Source organism: Cnephaeus nilssonii (genome assembly GCF_951640355.1).
Source record: "Cnephaeus nilssonii genome assembly, chromosome: 12".
NCBI classification, from domain to species: Eukaryota; Metazoa; Chordata; class Mammalia; order Chiroptera; family Vespertilionidae; genus Cnephaeus; species Cnephaeus nilssonii.
In genome coordinates this window covers 11,379,905-11,397,593 of record NC_137083.1, presented here as the reverse complement: position 1 = coordinate 11,397,593, position 17,689 = coordinate 11,379,905, and the positions used below count along the sequence as shown (strand labels likewise).

The window sequence follows — 17,689 nt, the reverse complement described above, 5'->3', positions numbered from 1 at the left end:
GGAGTGGCCCTGAATGATAATCGGCAGCCAGCTATATTTTAAGGAGAAAATTCGTGCTTGAAAAATGAAATATTAGGCTATGTTTATTATTCTGCCACGTAGTCACCAACTAGCAATTTCAGTGATTATAGTCACAAGTTGCTTTGAAGCATAGTAACCTCCATCTTGGGTAAAAACTGCTGTTTAAAATTTAACCCTGCTATTCTGCCTCCTGTAAACGTTTGCTTGCTTAAATAATAGGGAAAAATAAGACTACTCCCCATTCCAGAGAGGCCATAAACTATGCCCCAGACAGAGTTGTCAGTGCTGGCGCCAGGCCAGGCCTTGAGATATGGTCTCATGGCCCTGTCCCAGCACACAGAAGGTCCGAAAGGCTCATTCCAAATTTGGAAAACAAATAGCCGAAAAACATATAAATAAGGGAGACTGCCACCATATGGGGCCCCAGAATTTGAGAAGCAAGATTTTCCTCTGGGCCCACTAGCGCTAGCAAACAGGACTCCAAATAAAATTTGGCTTATTGATTAAGGCGTCTTCTGATTTACAATATAACAGCTTAATGATGAAAATGTATTCTGATAAACATGTCATTCTATGATTTCATCGTTGTGCAAATGTCATAGTGTACAAACCTAGATGATATAACCTACTACACATCTGGGCTATATGATGTATCCTGTTGCTCCAAGGTTACAAGCCTGTATTGCATGTTACTGTACAAAACAACAGGAGATTAAATCAAACACAAGATAAAATGATGCAATCAGATGTATGAGGCTGCTGCAGGCAACACAGCATAGTTTTACAGCAAACTTTTAAAAAATATATAGATACTTATTGATTTCAGAGAGGAAGGTAGAGGAAGAGAGAAACATCAGTGATGATAGAGAATCATTGATCGCTGCCTTCTGCACTCCCCACAACTGGGGACTACTAGCCAGTAACCCCCAGCATGTGCCCTGACCAGGAGTTGAACCGGTGACCTCCTGATTCATGGTGAACACTCAACCACTGAGCCACGCCAGCCCGGCAGCAAACTTTTTTTTTTTTTTTTTTAATAAGTAGAAAGAGCACATTCTAAAATAATGATAAAGGGTATATATAGTAAATACATAAACTAGTAACAGTCATTTATTTTCCATGCAAACAAGTGGTCAGACGCAGCCCAAGGTACCATTTGGGAAATGATTTACTGGTTCAGGCAGATCTCATTTTTTCCCCAAAAAAGGTTTATTATAAAAGACTTTAAACATATGGAAAAGTTGAAAGACTATGGTACACACCCTTATGCCCCCCCCCGCCCCCCCCTAGATTCCAAGGTTAGCGTTCTATCCTTTTTGTTTATCACATAATCTACCCATTCATCAATCCTACCCCCAAGGAAGGGACGAGGTTAGCCAGCTCAAGGTGGCTATCCAGTGTGATTCCGAAGGTGCCCCTTGCACACCCTCATCCTCGGCCACTCGCGGCGTGAGTATTTCCTCCCTAGTCTGATTTCAGCGCCCCGGGAGGCAGAATCCGGGCTCCGGCGCGCCGGCGCCCCCCCGCGGCTGCACCGCTCGCCGCAGCCCAGCGGGCCCCGGGGCCGCCTGGTCTCCCGCGGGCGGGCAGGAGGGCGGGGCGCAGCCGGCGACGGGAGCAGCACCTGGCCTGGGCGGCGCGGTGGCCGGAGCCGGGGCCGGAGCCGGGGCCGGGGCCCGGACAGCGGAAGCCAGTGGCCAGAAGGCGGGGGCCGCTGCGTGCGCGGGGAGCGCGGGGAGCGCGGGGCTGCGCTCGGGTGCGCTCCTGGGCATTCGCCGCCGCGGCCGCGCCTTTGAGTCAGCAAACTCCGCCGCGCGCCGGCCTCCCCGCGCGACCGCCCGCAGCTGCCGCGGGTAAGTGACAGGGGACCTGCCGGGGGCCTCGCCTGCGGGGTTGGGACCACAGCCAGGGGGCGAGTCGTCCGCCCTCGCCTTTCCAGAGGCGTGGGGCCCCTCCAGGTGCCGCTCCCCGCGGGCTGGGAAGGGTTTGGGTCTCCTGGTTTGGAGCCGGGAGCAGCCTGCTCTCCAGCTGAGCTGTGCGGGCCGGGGGGTGGGGGGTGGGGGGGGTGTGGGGGGGAGGAAGACCTGGTCGTTCGCCAGGGGAGGGCGCGGGAGGCTTTGATCCAGGGCTTCTTCGCTAAAGGAGAGGGTGGGGCAGAGCTGCAAACCTGGACGCCAGATAAAGTGCTGTGGCACCTTGCACCAGGCCGGGGTAGGTGGGTATTATTTTAATTCATGAAAGGGTAGCTTTGGGTTTAGACATTGGGAAGGGTAGCAGGTTTGGCTCCCCCCCCCCCCCCCCCATGGGATTATAGGATTGAGAGAAAATCCACGTTGACCGAGTACCAGGTTTGGTGCCTCCGCAAAGCAACAGACTGGTTTTCAGTTCTGATGCCTCATACTTAGGTGGAGATTGGGTGCAGGTTATTGAGGGGAGTGGTCACAGGATTTAGAGCAACATGGGGCTTGAAGGTGTTTTTTTTTTTTGTTGTTTTTTTAATTCAGCTGGGTGCATTTTAAAGATACTGACTTTATCCAGTGATTCATGAATCGGGCAGGTAGCAGCTAGAAAGGAGCTCCCAGGAGCCGTACAAGATGGAAGACTTTCCTAGGCACAAGGGAGCGGACCTGGAGGTTAGCCAGCAAACATCAGAGGGGTTGGGGGAGGTCACCTTCTTCAGGGGAAGGCAGGGGTCTGTCAAGCAGATCACCTCCCCAGAACTGACCAGGTAATTCCAGATGGACTGATTTAAGATTTTACTCCTGGAAGAGGCTGAAACCAGTAATTAAGTTAGGAATTGTCTTGGTTTGGTGATGTGGAGCTTAGCATAAGTGACTCCATTTGGGGCTTGTTGTCTCTCTTTTTTAACAAAATGAAGGGCTTTTATTTGGGCAAGACATGTTTACATGTAAGACTCATGGAATTCGAGATTTAGAGCAGGCAGGAGACTTTCATGTGATTTCATTCTAACCTTTCTTTTCAAGGAGGGGTAATGAAGGCCCTGGGAGGGCAGTCATTCAACCAGATCCGAGTAGAACAGGCAGAGATAGGTTCCCATGGGCTGCTGACTCCTGCTGCAGGGTTCTCCCCGCTTTGGGGGCGTGGGGTGGGTGTAAACTTGGGACGTATAAACTCGCTTTATTCCCCTGGGTCAGAGGGGGTGATGTGGGTGCCACTAGTGAGAACTGACTTCTCCATCCATTGACCAGGCTTTGCTGGGTCTCCTCCGTCTGAGAATGGAGATGGGGTGAGTGCTCCTGCTACTTCTGCCATGACTTCCATGATGCCTGTTCCTAAGGCTTTTTTTTTTTTTTTTAAAGGCATGGGCTGTTTTGAATAAAGAAATAAATATAGGAAGATGTGAAGCCACGTGATTAGCACTGGCTTGTGTTTTACCGGATCATGGTGTTTCTTCTGCCCATCTATTTCATCCTCATTTTCGAGGTGACTGTTTCACTGAGGTGAGGAAATCTCTGTCTGGAGAGTGAAGCCTGGTTCAGGTGACACTGCTCCTCTCCAGGGCTCTCTCTCCTCCCCCTTTTATTGAATTTGTTGGGGTGGCAGCCTGGGCGCTCTTGACTGACACTCTCCGCTTCTCTCCCCACCACGGTGGGCCGTGGTGCGAACTTCCTCTTGTTTTACATAGGGGAAGGCTCCCTGGAGCTTGGTGTCTGGAAAACAGAAAGGAACACGTTCATTCTTCTTCCAAATAAAAGCGTGTGAATTGAAGACTGACATTTGTGTTCTGTAGCAGCAGTGGCACCTGAGGTTGGGGCACTCTTGATATCTTTTCCTCAGTCTTAAGAGTTCTACTTTCGTTTTTGAAGGGTTCACTTGGTTAGGTAAGCTATTTTGGGAAAGGCTTTTTTTTTGGGCTGTGGTTTAACAGCCGTTTGTGAAGGGCTTAGAACTGACTGAGAGCAAGGTCCAACCTTGCAATCTTTCATTTCCTTTCTATTTATTTATTTAAAAATATTTTTATTGATTTCAGAGAGGAAGGGAGAGGGAGAGGAAGAAATATCAATGATGAGAGAGAATCATTGATCAGCTGCCTTCTGCATGCCCCCCACTGGGGATCGAGCCCGAAATCCAGGCATGCGCCCTCACCAGGAATCGAACTTCGACCTCCTGGGTCATAGGTCGAAGCTCAGCCTCTGAGCCATGCTGGTCTGGCATCTTTTCTTTTAGGAATTTATTGACTTTTTGAGAGAGAGAGAGAGAGAGAGAGAGAGAGAGAGAGAGAGAGAGAGAGAGAAAGAGAGAGAAAAGCATCATTTTGTTGCTCCATTTATTTATGCATTCATTGGTTGCTTTTGTATGTGTCCTGATCTGAAATTGAACCTGCAATCTTGGCTTATCAGGATGATGCTCTAACCAATTAGGCTACCTGGCCAGGGAAACAGTCTTGTCATTTCTAAGAATGGCAAAGAAAGGCTTTGGCTCAAAGTCATGGTTGACCTCCATGGAGAATACCCCAAAGTTTGAACTGTTATCACAATCTCTTTCTTTCTCTTAGTAATCCAGTAGGTCAGTGGTCGGCAAACTGCGGCTCGCGAGCCACATGCGGCTCTTTGGCCCCTTGAGTGTGGCTCTTCCACAAAATACCACGGCCTGGGCGAGTCTATTTTGAAGAAGTGGTGTTAGAAGAAGTTTAAGTTTAAAAAATTTGGCTCTCAAAAGAAATTCCAATTGTTGTACTGTTGATATTTGGCTCTGTTGACTAATGAGTTTGCCGACCACTGCAGTAGGTAATAGTCACCTTTATTTGTTCTCTAAGTCTAAGCTCTGTTCAAACAAGACGCTGTTCATGGTAGTGGTTACAACTTCTGGTTTCAGAATCATCAGAGATGAAATCTTGGCACAACCATTTGCTAGCTGAGGTGCAATCAGCGGGGCACTGAGTCTGGCTTATCTTTTATTCAGAAATAAATTAAGGTAATGATAATCCTTGTCCCCCAGAATTGTTAATCACAATAGCTGAAATTTATTGAGCATTTGTGATATGCTAGGCATTATGAGGAGAGTTTTTATGTGGCAGTCTCATTAATCCTCACAACCAATTTATGAAGCGGATTCTATTTAAACTGGGGAAACTAAGGCATCATGATATTTATAACTTCCCTAAACTCTTCAGCTCACAATTTTAACCACCCAACACATGTGTCCCAGATTTCTATAATAGCCAGACCCTGTTTCAACTGCCTCTATATAGTAACAATCCTTGGGGTAAGTACTGCCTCCCTACCTTTATTTTACAAATGAAGAAACTGAGGCACAGAGCCCAAGTCAGACAAGTAGTAAATGATGGAGCCAAGATTTGAACTAGGCAGCCTGGTCCTACAGTGGGTACTTTCAGCCATTATCTGTGAATGTGGGTAAAGGGCTTAGCCAGGCTTCTGTCAAGGGCAACTCTTTTTCTAAATATGTTATTATTGATTTTTCTTTTTTTTTAGAGAGAGAAAAAGGGAGAGGGAGAGGGAGAAACGTTGATGAGAGAGAGAGAGACATTGATCAGCTACTTCCTGCAAACCCCTTATTGGGGTGGAACCTGCATCCCCGGTATGCGCCCAGACTGGGATTGAACTGTGATCTTCTTGTTCCTAGGTTGAAGCTCAACCACTCAGCAACACTGGTTGGGCCGAAACCGGTTTGGCTCAGTGGATGGAGCGTCGGCCTGCGGACTCAAGGGTCCCAGGTTCGATTCCGGTCAGGGGCATGTGCCTTGGTTGCGGGCACATCCCCAGTGGGGGGTGTGCAGGAGGCAGCTGATCGATGTTTCTCTCTCATCGATGTTTCTAACTCTCTGTCCCTCTCTCTTCCTCTCTGTAAAAAATCAATAAAATATATTTAAAAAAAAGTCATAAAAAAACACTGGTTGGGCTCAAGGTCAACCCTTTTTTTTTTTTTTAATATATTTTTATTGACTTCAGAGAAGAAGAGAGAGAAACATCAATGATGAGAGAGAATCATTGATTGGCTGGATCGGCTGCCTCCTGCATCCCTCTTACTGGGGATTGAGCCTGCAACGTGGGCATGGGCCCTTGACCGGAATCGAACCTGGGACCTTTCAGTCCGCAGGACGAACGCTCTATCCACTGAGCCAAACCAGCTAGGGCTCAAGGTCAACTCTTAATTAGCACTTTCATTTATTGTTCCCTGATAACCAGTCCCTCCTCCCAGTCTCTGCTTTTAGTTCTGTAAATGATTCAACTTAGCTTAAGATTTTGTGTACATCTCTGCTGTATTCTCTGTTTTATTTATTTATTTAGTGAATTTCTTTTTTCTTTAACTCTTTATTGTTGAAAGTAGTACATATGTCTCCTTTCCCCCCCATTGACCTCTCCTCAGCACTCCCACTCCCCAGCACATGCCCTCACCCCCCTAGTGTCTGTGTCCATGGGTTATGCTTATATGCATGCATACAAGTGCTTTGGTTGATCTCTTACCCCTCACCCCAATCTCCCCTGCCTTCCCTCTGAGGTTTCACAATCTGTTCTATGCTTCTCTGTCTCTGGATCTATTTTTGTTCATTAGTTTATGTTGTTTATTATATTCCACAAATGAGTGAGATCATGTGATATTTACCTTTCTCCAACTGGCTTATTTCACTTAGCATAATGCTCTCCAGGTCCACCCATGCTGTTGCAAATGGTAAAAGTTCCTTCTTTTTTATAGCAGCGTAGTATTCCATTGTGTAGATGTACCACAGTTTTCTAATGCACTCTTCTGCTGATGGGCACTTAGGCTGTTTCCAAATCTTAGCTATTGTAAATTGTGCTGCTGTGAACATAGGGGTGCATATATCCTTTCTGATTGGTGTTTCTAGTTTCTTGGGATATATTCCTAGAAGTGGGATTACTGGGTCAAATGGGAGTTCCATTTTTAATTTTTAAATTAAAAAAATATATATATTTTATTGACTTTTTACAGAGAGGAAGGGAAAGGGAGAGTTAGAAACATGGATGAGAGAGGAACATCAATCAGCTGCCTCTTACATACCCCCTACTGAAGATGTGCCCACAACCAAGGTACATGCCCTTGACCAGAATCGAACCTGGGACCCTTCAGTCCGCAGGCTGAGGCTCTATCCACTGAGCCAAACCGGTTCTGGTGCATTCTCTGTTATTTTTAAAAGCTTATGGTAGGGTAGGCTCTCTGGAGCATGCCTATGCTTTTCTTTTCCAGGCCTATATCTTTACCTTTACCTTTCTGCCTTAAGTTTTTTTAAAAAAAATTATTTGTATTGATTTTTAGAGAGAGAGGAAGGGAGAGGGAGAGGGAGAGGGAGAGGGAGAGAAACATCAATGTGAGAGCAACACATTGATTGATCTGCTGCCTCCACATGCCCCCTAGTGGGGATTGAGCCTGAAACTGACCAGGAATCGAACCTGGTAACCTTTCAGTGCACAGAATGATGCCCAGCCAACGAAGCCACACGGGCTAGGTCCGTGGTCGCAAACTGCGGCTCGCGAGCCACATGCGGCACTTTGGCCCCTTGAGTGTGGCTCTTCCACAAAATACCACGGCCTGGGTGAGTCTCTTTTGAAGACGTGGCGTTAGAAGAAGTTTAAGTTTAAAAAATTTGGCTCTCAAAAGAAATTTCAATCGTTGTCCTGTTGATGTTTGGCTCTGTTGACTAATGAGTTTGCCGACCACTGGGCTAGGGCTCTCTAAGTTCGAAGGGCCCCCTGGGACTTGCAGCCAGGGAGCAGTGGGCAGCAGCAGCTTGTCCGGGGCTCACCCCCTGAACTTGTCTGGCTTTTCAGTGAGCTAACAGCAGCCCTCCGTGGCTCACGCCCTTCCTGTGACATTCCTAGGGAGCCAGAGCAGAGCACCGCCCAGGCTCTCTCCTGATACTTCTACCCTAGGCCCTCCTGTGCTTCCCGTCTTCAGCTGTAACAAACATCTTCTCAAAATAAAACATAAAACAAAATAAAGCTAGTGGCAGGGCTCAGTGATCTGGACCCTGGAAATACAGACATAGGCTTTAGGGAGTCTGTGAACCCCCTGAAAATGTATGACTTCATACCCATGTGCAAAAGTGCATTATTCTGGGAGAGAAGCCACAGATTCTTAAAGGGCCACCCATGGTGGAAAGAAAGGTTAGTAATGACTGTTCTATTCTAATCTCATTTTTTGTATGTATGTATGTATGTATGTATGTATGTATTAAATTTATTGGGGTAACATTAACAGGATCATATAGGTTTCCAGTGTACATTTCCATGATACAAAATCTGTAAAAACAACAACAACCCCTCCCCCAAAATCTGTATATTGCACTGTATGCCCATCACCCAAAGAAGTTTTTCTTCTTTTTATTTATCTTATTTTTTCTTTTTATTTACTTTTTAATAACCTAATTTTTTAAATGAGGCAACTGAAGCCTAAAGAAGAGGCAGGATAACTTAGTCTGAACTGTGCAGTTAGTTAGAAGTAGAACGGGGACTAAAACTCAGACCTCCAGACCTCCATATTCTTTCCTTCACCCCTCAGTATTCCCCTTTGGAATAAGCGGTGCCAGGAGAATCAACTATGAAAAGTCAGAAGGCTCCCGGCCCTGCTGCCCGGCGGCAACAGCGTGTGGGAGGCCAGCACAGAGGAGGCGCCTGTCACACACCGCATCCTCTGGCACGACAATGGCATCTTGCTAGCTGAACCAGTTTACTGCGATTTAGGGTGAGAATCTACAACTCTGAGAGATCTGAGCCGGCGCGTTAAAAACTGTTTGGGGAGAAGACAGGGAAAGATTCAGCCCAGGAGGAGGGCATTCAGGCCTCTTGGGAGAACTATAGGGTTGAAAAGTTTTTGGTGAGAGATTTGTAAATTCAAACAAAATTCCATGGAGTCTAAAATTTCTGTGTGTGTGAATCACTGGGAAAAAAAGGCCACCTCCGGGCCAGAGGTTGATGCTCTAATGACTACTAGTAAATGAGACTAACAAGTTGTGAGACCTTTAAGTATTAATTTAGGCCAGTGGTCGGCAAACTGCGGCTCGCGAGCCACATGCGGCTCTTTGGCCCCTTGAGTGTGGCTCTTCCACAAAATACCACGTGCGGGCGCGCACGTACAGTGCGATTGAAACTTTGTGGCCCATGCGCAGAAGTCAGTTTTCGGCTCTCAAAAGAAATTTCAATCGTACTGTTGATATTTGGCTCTGTTGACTAATGAGTTTGCCGACCACTGGTTTAGGCTAGCCCTTCAACTTCATTTGATTTTTTTACAAACTGATCAAATTCATCTGGAAAAATAGATCTCTACTAACAGACAGTACATTTTGTAATGTATTGTTCAGCCAGACATAAAAATATATCATGTAGGACCAGGAATAGGAAGTCCAGAATGGTTCTATTGTAAAGGTAGGAATTGAGTGTATGATGAAATGGACTGTTTGGACCAGGCGTCCTCAAACTACGGCCCGCGGGCCACATGCGGGTGTTTTTGCCGTTTTGTTTTTTACTTCAAAATAAGATAGGTGCAGTGTGCATAGGAATTTGTTCATAGTTTTTTTTAAACTATAGTCCGGCCCTCCAACGGTCTGAGGGACAGTGAACGGGCCCCTGTTTAAAAAGTTTGAGGCCGAAACCGGTTTGGCTCAGTGGATAGAGCATCGGCCTGCGGACTGAAAGGTCCCAGGTTCGATCCCGGTCAGGGGCATGTACCTTGGTTGCAGGCACATCCCCAGTAGGGGGTGTGCAAGAGGCAGCTGGTCGATGGTTCTCTCTCATCGATGTTTCTAACTCTCTATCCCTCTCTCTTCCTCACTGTAATAAGTCAATAAAATATATATTAAAAAAAAATTTGAATAAAAAGTTTGAGGACCCCTGGTTTGGACAGTTGGCTGTCTACTTAGGAAAAAATGAGATATATGCCTCACACCATTCACACAAGTAAATTCCACTTAGATTAAATGTCAAAACTAAAATTATAGATCCTAAAATGCATATGTAGATATGTAAGATGATTTTGAAAAATAACCAGAGGAAAAAAGGCCTCACCAAATTTAATAAAACTCAGGAACTCTAAAGGAAAAAAGTGGTCTCACTTCAGGAAATGTTATACTTCCCTAAGGAAAAAGTTGTCATAAAGTTAAAAGGCAGATGACAAGGTATTGAAGCCAATAGTTGCAATACTGGTAGGTATAATAGGACTCTTAGGAATCAATAGAAAAAAATTCAGTAGAAATACAGGCCAAGGCGATTAATAGGTCATTCACATATGAATATTAAAATGTTAAACCTGATTAATAATCAGATAAGTGTGGATTAAAAACAACAAAGGTACCATTTTTGCTTAGGTTGATAACAGCCAGTGTTGGTGAGGGTGTGGGGAAATAGGTTGTCACCATATACTTTTGTGGGGAGTCTAAATTGGTACGGCCTTTTGGAAAGGTACTTTGGCAGTGTTGAGGACATTAAAAACTTCGCATTCTTTCCGATGCATCAGTTCCATGTCTAGGACTTTATCCCTCAGAAATACTTGCCTGCTTGAGCAAAGGAGGACGTTGCTATAAACGAGCTGATATGGAGAATATCCATTATGTATTTAAGTAATGCAAGCAATGTGCAGAACAGGAGGTATAGTATGATCTCATTTTTTGGAAAAATAATGTCTGGAAGGATATAGTCCCAGTTGTAGATAGTTGTTGCCTTTTGGAGAGTGGGATTAGAAAGGGAATGGTAGTATGGAGGATTTCATCAATAGAAGCCTATTTCTTTTAAACTTTTTAATTTTGAAATAAGTTTAAACTTACAGAAAAAGTACTAAAATAATAAAACTCTTATTTTTAAGAATAATAAGTATATAGTACTAAAAAAAAAAATGGCGCCCTGGCCGTTTGTTCAGTGGTTAGAGTGTCGGCCTGTGGACCGAAGGGTCTCAATTTCAAGTCCCAGTAAAAGGGAACCAAAAAAAAAAAAAAAAAAAAAGAAGCAATACTGAAGCATGGCTATGATAAAAAATGACATAAGTGATCTTCTACCGTCTCATGGGTCTTCTGGGTCCTTCTCTCTGCCACTCAGCCCTGTTCCTCCCAGAGGCTCCTGAGTCTTTCCCCTCCATGGCTGTGGGTAGTCCCAGTTCCTCTTTCACATTTACAACCCGAAGGGCCCAAAGTGCAGAGCGGAACAAGGGGCTTTGTATGTAGGGAACTCATACACTCCTTAGAAATGATAAAGACAAACACACAAAGAAGAGTTTGCTATTACCGACGATTACCTTTTCTTTTCTTACTGACAGCAGCTCTTCTTACTGTACAGTGGCATTTGGAAGGGCTGGGAGAAGTTGTTTCTGAGACACCCCCGGTCACTGCCTGAGGGGGTGGGGGTGGGGGGTGGGGGAGTGTCACCATAGCTCTGGGTTCCGGTGTTAAAAAGCTCTGAGCCTTTTTCAAAAAAATATGTATTTATTGATTTTTTACAGAGAGGAATGGAGAGTTAGAAACATCGATCAGCTGCCTCCTGCACACCTCCTACTGGGGATGTGCCCATAACCGAGGTATATGCCCTTGATAGGAATCGAACCTGGGACCTTTCAGGCCACAGGCCGACGCTCTATCCACTGAGCCAAACCGGTGAGGGCCTCTGAGCCTTTTTAACTGCTATCTATGGATGCTCAGAACCTGAGATCTCGTCTTCTTCTGCCCAAACACTCATGAAAATTCAGGAAATCGCCCTGGCCGGTTTGGCTCAGTGGATAGAGCGTCAGCCTGTGGACTGAGGGGTCCCAGGTTCGATTCCGGTCAAGGGCATGTACCTCGGTTGCGGGCACATCCCCAGTAGGAGGTGTGCAGGAGGCAGCTGATCGATGTTTCTCTCTCATCGATGTTTCTAACTCTCTATCCCTCTCCCTTCCTCTCTGTAAAAAAATCAATAAAATATATTTAAAAAAAATTTTCAGGAAATCAACGTAATGATTTACAAGGTACAGACCGGATGCTGGCTTTCCCTAGTCAGCTCATTTTCCTGATGGTTGAGACGCATTGGAAAACTATGACCTGTTTTGGGAGAACTTTGCCAAACAGCCCGCAGATAACACGTGTCAAATGCCCTTGGATTACAGGCAGTACTTCAGGCACATGGTTGAAGGAATAATAACTTTGGCATTTTGCCTCCTTTTAAAAGGACTTTCTTCATGTCTTAGCTTGGCCTTCTTGGGCCAAGGCCAGGCCGTGGACGTCCGTGGGTAAGTGATGTGCTGCGGGGGAAAGGCCGTAGTGTGTTTCCTATGCCTGGGCTGAGTTTCAGAGCGGCAAGGTTTAAAATGTTCTGCTTCTGTAAATACCACAATCCCACCTGACAAACAGATACTTGAAGAGAATTTTTATTTGAAGGAATAAGTGCTCTGTGATCCTAAGGAAGAGACCTCAGCAGTTTTCCCCGCTGGGGTTTGGAAAAGTCTAGAAGGGATACTAGATGGTAACAATAGCTGACAGTTGAGCTCCAGGCACACACCTTCATCTTTGCTCAGTTGATCTTTACAGCAGATCCATGAAGTGGGCAGTTACCCCCTTTTTATTTATGGGGCAACCGAGGCACAGAGCAGTTGACTGCCCTTGGCGAAGGGCAGAGTAAGAGTTCACAGTTAGGCCGTCTAGCGTGGGACACGTCTACTGCCTTTCCCAGTCGTATGTCCTTCCTGCTCCTCAAAACTGAAAATCTTACTCAAAACGGAAATCTCCCTTGTTGCTTGCTCCTCCGATGGCTTGCCAGTTCTCCACAGCTGGACTGATTGTCCCTTTGGGAAGACCTGAGCTTGACCAGTGGGTCACGGTTCCCGGTGTTGCTGTCCTCACCGAAACCAGAACTGCCTCCCCAGCGGCAGCGCTTTGCAGCAGAGGCCGCGACGCTGGACTTTGCGGAAGATCGTTGTTTCCAGTGTGTCACAATGCTCTTCCTGTTCGAAACAGAATGATCACTCGGTGTGAAAGAGGAACAGTTAATGCTGACTTTTGTCTCTAATTTGCATACTTCTACCCTTTTTATTTTTTTAAATCCTCACCCCAGGACCTGCTTAGAGAGAAGGAAAAGAGAGAGAGAGAGAGAGAAAGAGAGGGAGAGAGGGAAAGAGAGAGAGAGAGAGAAACATCAGTGTGAGAGAGAAATAACCAGGTGAGGGAGAGAGAAACAACCATTGGCTGCCCTCCCTACGCACACCAACCAGGGACCTAACCCGCAATCCAGGCATGTGCCCTGACCGGGAATCAGACCGGCAGCCTTGGGGTGCACAGGAGGATGCTTAACTGACTGAGCCACTCCGGCCTGGCACCTGTACGCTTTTCTTATCTCAGCCCCAAACTGCTGTCCAAATGCCTGCAGACTGTTCTGTGTGGATGTCCAATACCATCCCACCTTGTTCCCAACTGAGCTCACCTTCTTTCCTTCTTACCTCTAAAAAACAGCCCTTTCCAACTTCCTTCTGCCAGTGACACCATTCTTCTTCCAGTCACCCGCTGGTGAGTCATCCTTGACTCCCTTTTCACCCTTGTGCTCTGTGTCCAAATTCTTCTATATATGTGTATGTGTGTGTGTGTGTGTGTGTGTGTGTGTGTGTGTGTGTGTGTGTGTATAAATATTTTAATAGACTGGAGCAGTTTTAGGTTCACAGCAAATTTAAGGGAAAGTACAGGGAGGGGAGATCTTATATACTACCTGCGTCCCTCCCCCATTATCAGCCTCAGCATTAGAGTAGTACATATTATTATTACAACTACATTGACATCATCATCCGAAGTCCACACTTCACATCACGATAGGTTCACTGGTTGTGTTGTATACTCTGTGGGTTTTGACAGATGTAGACATGTGTCCACCATTATAACATCGTACAGAGTAGTTTCACTCTCCCCCAGACTACCTGCTGGCAGTATTACTTCCTTGCAATAGTCTGCCCACACAGGCCCTCTACTCTGGAGTCTTGGGCTCCTCGACCGCCTGAAAGTGGCATTGCTTCTTAATCACCCCGGGCTTGTCCTAACACAAGCCTTGAAGCCTCATTAAACCCTCCCTCTCCCATGAAACCCGTCCTTCTCCGTTATTTCCTTTGACATATACAGGGAGCTTTGCATTACAAGTGAATGCTTCATATCTGCATCTGGACATCCTTAGGTCTTAGAACTCAGAGAGTTAAAACAGTCCCCCTCCCTAGGACCAAAGCTAGAGTGATGATTACTTATTCAGTTGACTTGTCATTATTGTCTAGTTATTCTTTGGTTACCCTTTATAGCTAAAGTACCTAGATAGTTCTTTTTATTGCCTAAACAGTTCTTTATTACACTTTCTCAGTATGACCTCCTTTCCAAGGATGAGAAAGTCATTTCCAGATCTCTGGCTGTTGGTTCCCAGGTTCATAAGAAGGACAGAACTCTACCCCCACTTCACATCGCTAAGGCATTTGAGACATTAATAACTCAATCTACTGGGTGGTATTCTCCACTAATTGCTATCTTTTAAGCATTTATTTCTGAGGAGGATGCGTGTTAGATGTTGGTGGTACGTGTGGTTACTAAGAGTAAGGGCTGCCCTGGCCGGATAGCTCAGTTGCTTAGAGCGTTGTGCCAATACACCATGACTGTGGGTTTGATCCCCTGTCAGGGCACATGCAGGAATCAACCAATGAGTGCATGGATGGTTAGAACAGCAAGTCAATCTCTCTCTCTCTCTCTCTCTCTCTCTCTCTCTCTCTCTCTCTCTCTAAGATAAATGGGGGGAAAAAAGAAGAGTGAGGGCTTTCCTGAGTTCAGCTACCTGGGTTCAGATCCTGGCTCCTTCACTTACCAGCTGCATGACCGTGGGCACTGTTTCTGTATTTGTAAAACTGGGATATTAAGACGTGGTTTGTGGGGCTTTCTTGAGGATTAGATGAGACTATTCATATTGCAAGCTTCACACAGTGTCTGGCATGTAGTTAGCAATCAGTTATTTGTAGTTTGATTGCTATTTTTGGTTATTATTTTTTTAATTTTTTAAAAATTACTTTATTGATTAAGGTATCACATATTTGTCATCAACCCCCCACCCCCCCGTTCCCTTCCCAAACCCCCACACATGCATGCCCCCCTCCCCCTGTTGTCCGTGATCACTGGTTAGGCTCATATGCAAGCACACAAGTCCTTTGGTTGATCTATCTCCCTTGTCCCCACCCTCCCCTACCTTCCCTCTGAGGTCTGACAGTCTGATTAATGCTGTTCTTGTTCTTCAGTCTATGTTGTTCATCTTTTCCCCTAGATGAGTGAGCTCATGTGATACTAGGAATACACTTATAGGAACCGAAAATGAGACAAGCAATAATGGTTATGCTGAGAGGCAAATGAATCAGTCTATAGTGAGTTTCTTTCTGGGCCAACAGTTCTTTTGAGTCCCGATTTCTATGTCCAACAGTTGTTTATGTGTTCATAACAGCAGTGATACTTCAGTTCTGGATGGTGGACAAATGGTGGTAATGCAGGTCCGACCCTCTCTGGTTTGGTCCTGGGCAATCTGCAGTGACGCACATCTGCTGACTGCTAGTATGGCAAGGCATGGTCAGCGTCTTCCATCTCTGGACTGTTTCTCTTCTGACTTCATGGCTGGAGCACTCCTGTCAATTCCTCTCTGTTGCAGGAATCCACATGGTCTCGGAGTTGTTTTCTGAAAATATACAAACATATTCTCGACCAAAAGTTAATAAAGGAATATTTTCTATAAATTTGACTTGCGATCCTTTTTCATTTTTTTGCCCAAACGATTTTCCTTTGGCTTGTTTTGACACCATGTATGTTTTACCTGGGTGTCTTGCTGTTAGCATTACAAATGAAAGTTAATTTTCTAAAGTAAAAATTTTCTAGATGTAATTTATTTACAGGATATTTTTCCTTACATGATATTCTTCTATTATCCCCCCTTTTTTGGTTTAAATATTGGGAGGTTTTTGGAAATTTTATGCTGTAATCTTGATAGCTTTTAAATTTTACTTTTTTGCACTAAAATGTGACTGCTTTAGGTTCATTATATGTTACGCAATTTTACCATGAGATGAACTACCAATAAAAATTTTAGTTAAGCTATTTTTGATTATTAATGGTGTAATTTTAACACTATCCCCCCAATCTCATCCTCCACAATGCAGTGGAGTTAAGTCAGGAGGAAAGATAGAAAACAGTAGAGGAAGATATGTGGCCTTCAAGACATTCCACTCTGGGTTCTTACTGGCTAAAAGCTTTCTTTTTCTTCACAGGCAGGTGGTTAACCATGACGGGAGGAGGTGGGCTGGCAGGGGAGGCCGGTGTTGTCTTGTGCCCATCCTCCCCGCCCATGTGTCTTGGCTGCTTAGAAACTTGATGGAGATGCAGAAATGGAGAAAATTGGCTGGGGTTAATCCAGTCAAATTTAATGGACCCAGTATTTATTGAGCACCTGCTATCTGCCAGGCACTCTGCTAAGTGCTGGAGTTATAAAGAATAATGATTTGGACAAGGTCCCTGCCCTCATAGGACTTTTGAGAAGACAGACAATAAACAAGAAAATAGCTGAACAAAATAATAAAAACTGCCCTGGCCTGTTTTTTTCAGGAGTTAGAGCAGTGGTCGGCAAACCACGGCTCGCGAGCCACATGCGGCTCTTTGGCCCCTTGAGTGTGGCTCTTCCACAAAATACCACGGCCTGGGTGAGCCTATTTTGAAGAAGTAGCTTTAGAAGAAGTTTAAGTTTAAAAAATTTGGCTCTCAAAAGAAATTTCAATCGTTGTACTGTTGATATTTGGCTCTCTTGACTAATGTGTTTGCCGACCACTGGGTTAGAGCATTGGCCCACGGACTGAAGGGTCTTGGGTTTGATTTCCAGTCAAGGGCACATACCTCAGTTGCAGGTTTTATCCTCTCCCCACTTTGCCATCCCTTTCCCCATCAGGGTGTGCAGGGGGCAACCAATCGATGTGTCCCTCTCACATCACTCTTTCACTCCCCCTTCTACCGTACTGGGGGAGTTTGCTTTAGTGGGTGGTCAGGGAAGGCCCCTCTGAGGAGGTGGCATTTAAGCCAAGACTTGAAGGATGGGAAGGAGCCACCATGGTGGGTGGGGTGGGGGAGGTGGGATGAAGGTCAGAAGGAACAAGAGGCCTGTGGTGGGAGTTGTGGCGCTAATCTGGCTAGGGTGACTCGACACTGAGTGGGCAGAAGAGTTGAGCAAAGGCTTGGTTGGAGGGCAGAGGAGTGTGGTTCGTAGGGGTTGTGCAAATACAGACCCTGGAACAATGGTTTTCAAAAATTTTCTATCATTAGTACACCTGGGGGGCATGCGATGCACCCCTGGAGTGGGACTGTTGGGGTGCGGGTGATGGGGAAGACTTGGGTATGTGTGATCATTTGAAATGAGTCCTCCTGATTTGGACATACCTCACCTTCTCCCCCTCCCCACATTGACAAGCACTGCTCTTCGTGATCCAGCCACTGACCCAGTCTTGAGATCTGGGGACATTATATCTCTTTTCTTTCTTTCTTTCTTTTTTTTTTTTTTTGATATATTTTTATTGTTTTCAGAGAGGAAGGGAGAGGGAGAGAGAGAAACATCAATGATGAGAGAGAATAATTGATCGGCTGCCTCCTGCACGCCCCCTACTGGGGACCTGCCCACAACTCAGGCATGTGCCCCTGACCAGAATCGAAACCTGGGACCCTTCAGACTGTTGCTTTATC

The 17,689-nt window shown here is 45.6% G+C and overlaps 1 protein-coding gene across 5 annotated transcripts in view; it reads left to right on the top strand.

Annotated features, from left to right (window-relative positions):
• The first annotated feature begins 1,639 nt into the window (after nucleotides 1-1,639).
• The window catches only part of SNX10 (sorting nexin 10), a 54,674-nt gene continuing 38,624 nt past the window's right edge, over nucleotides 1,640-17,689 (top strand). For 3 of the 5 annotated variants that reach the window (XM_079786404.1, XM_079786408.1, XM_079786406.1), the window contains exon 1: nucleotides 1,640-1,874. The gene's annotated coding sequence lies outside the window, so the exon portion shown is untranslated. Of the gene's footprint in view, nucleotides 1,875-3,429; nucleotides 3,483-8,344; nucleotides 8,701-17,689 lie in introns of those variants that run through there. The other 2 variants (XM_079786407.1, XM_079786405.1) reach the window with 2 other exon arrangements.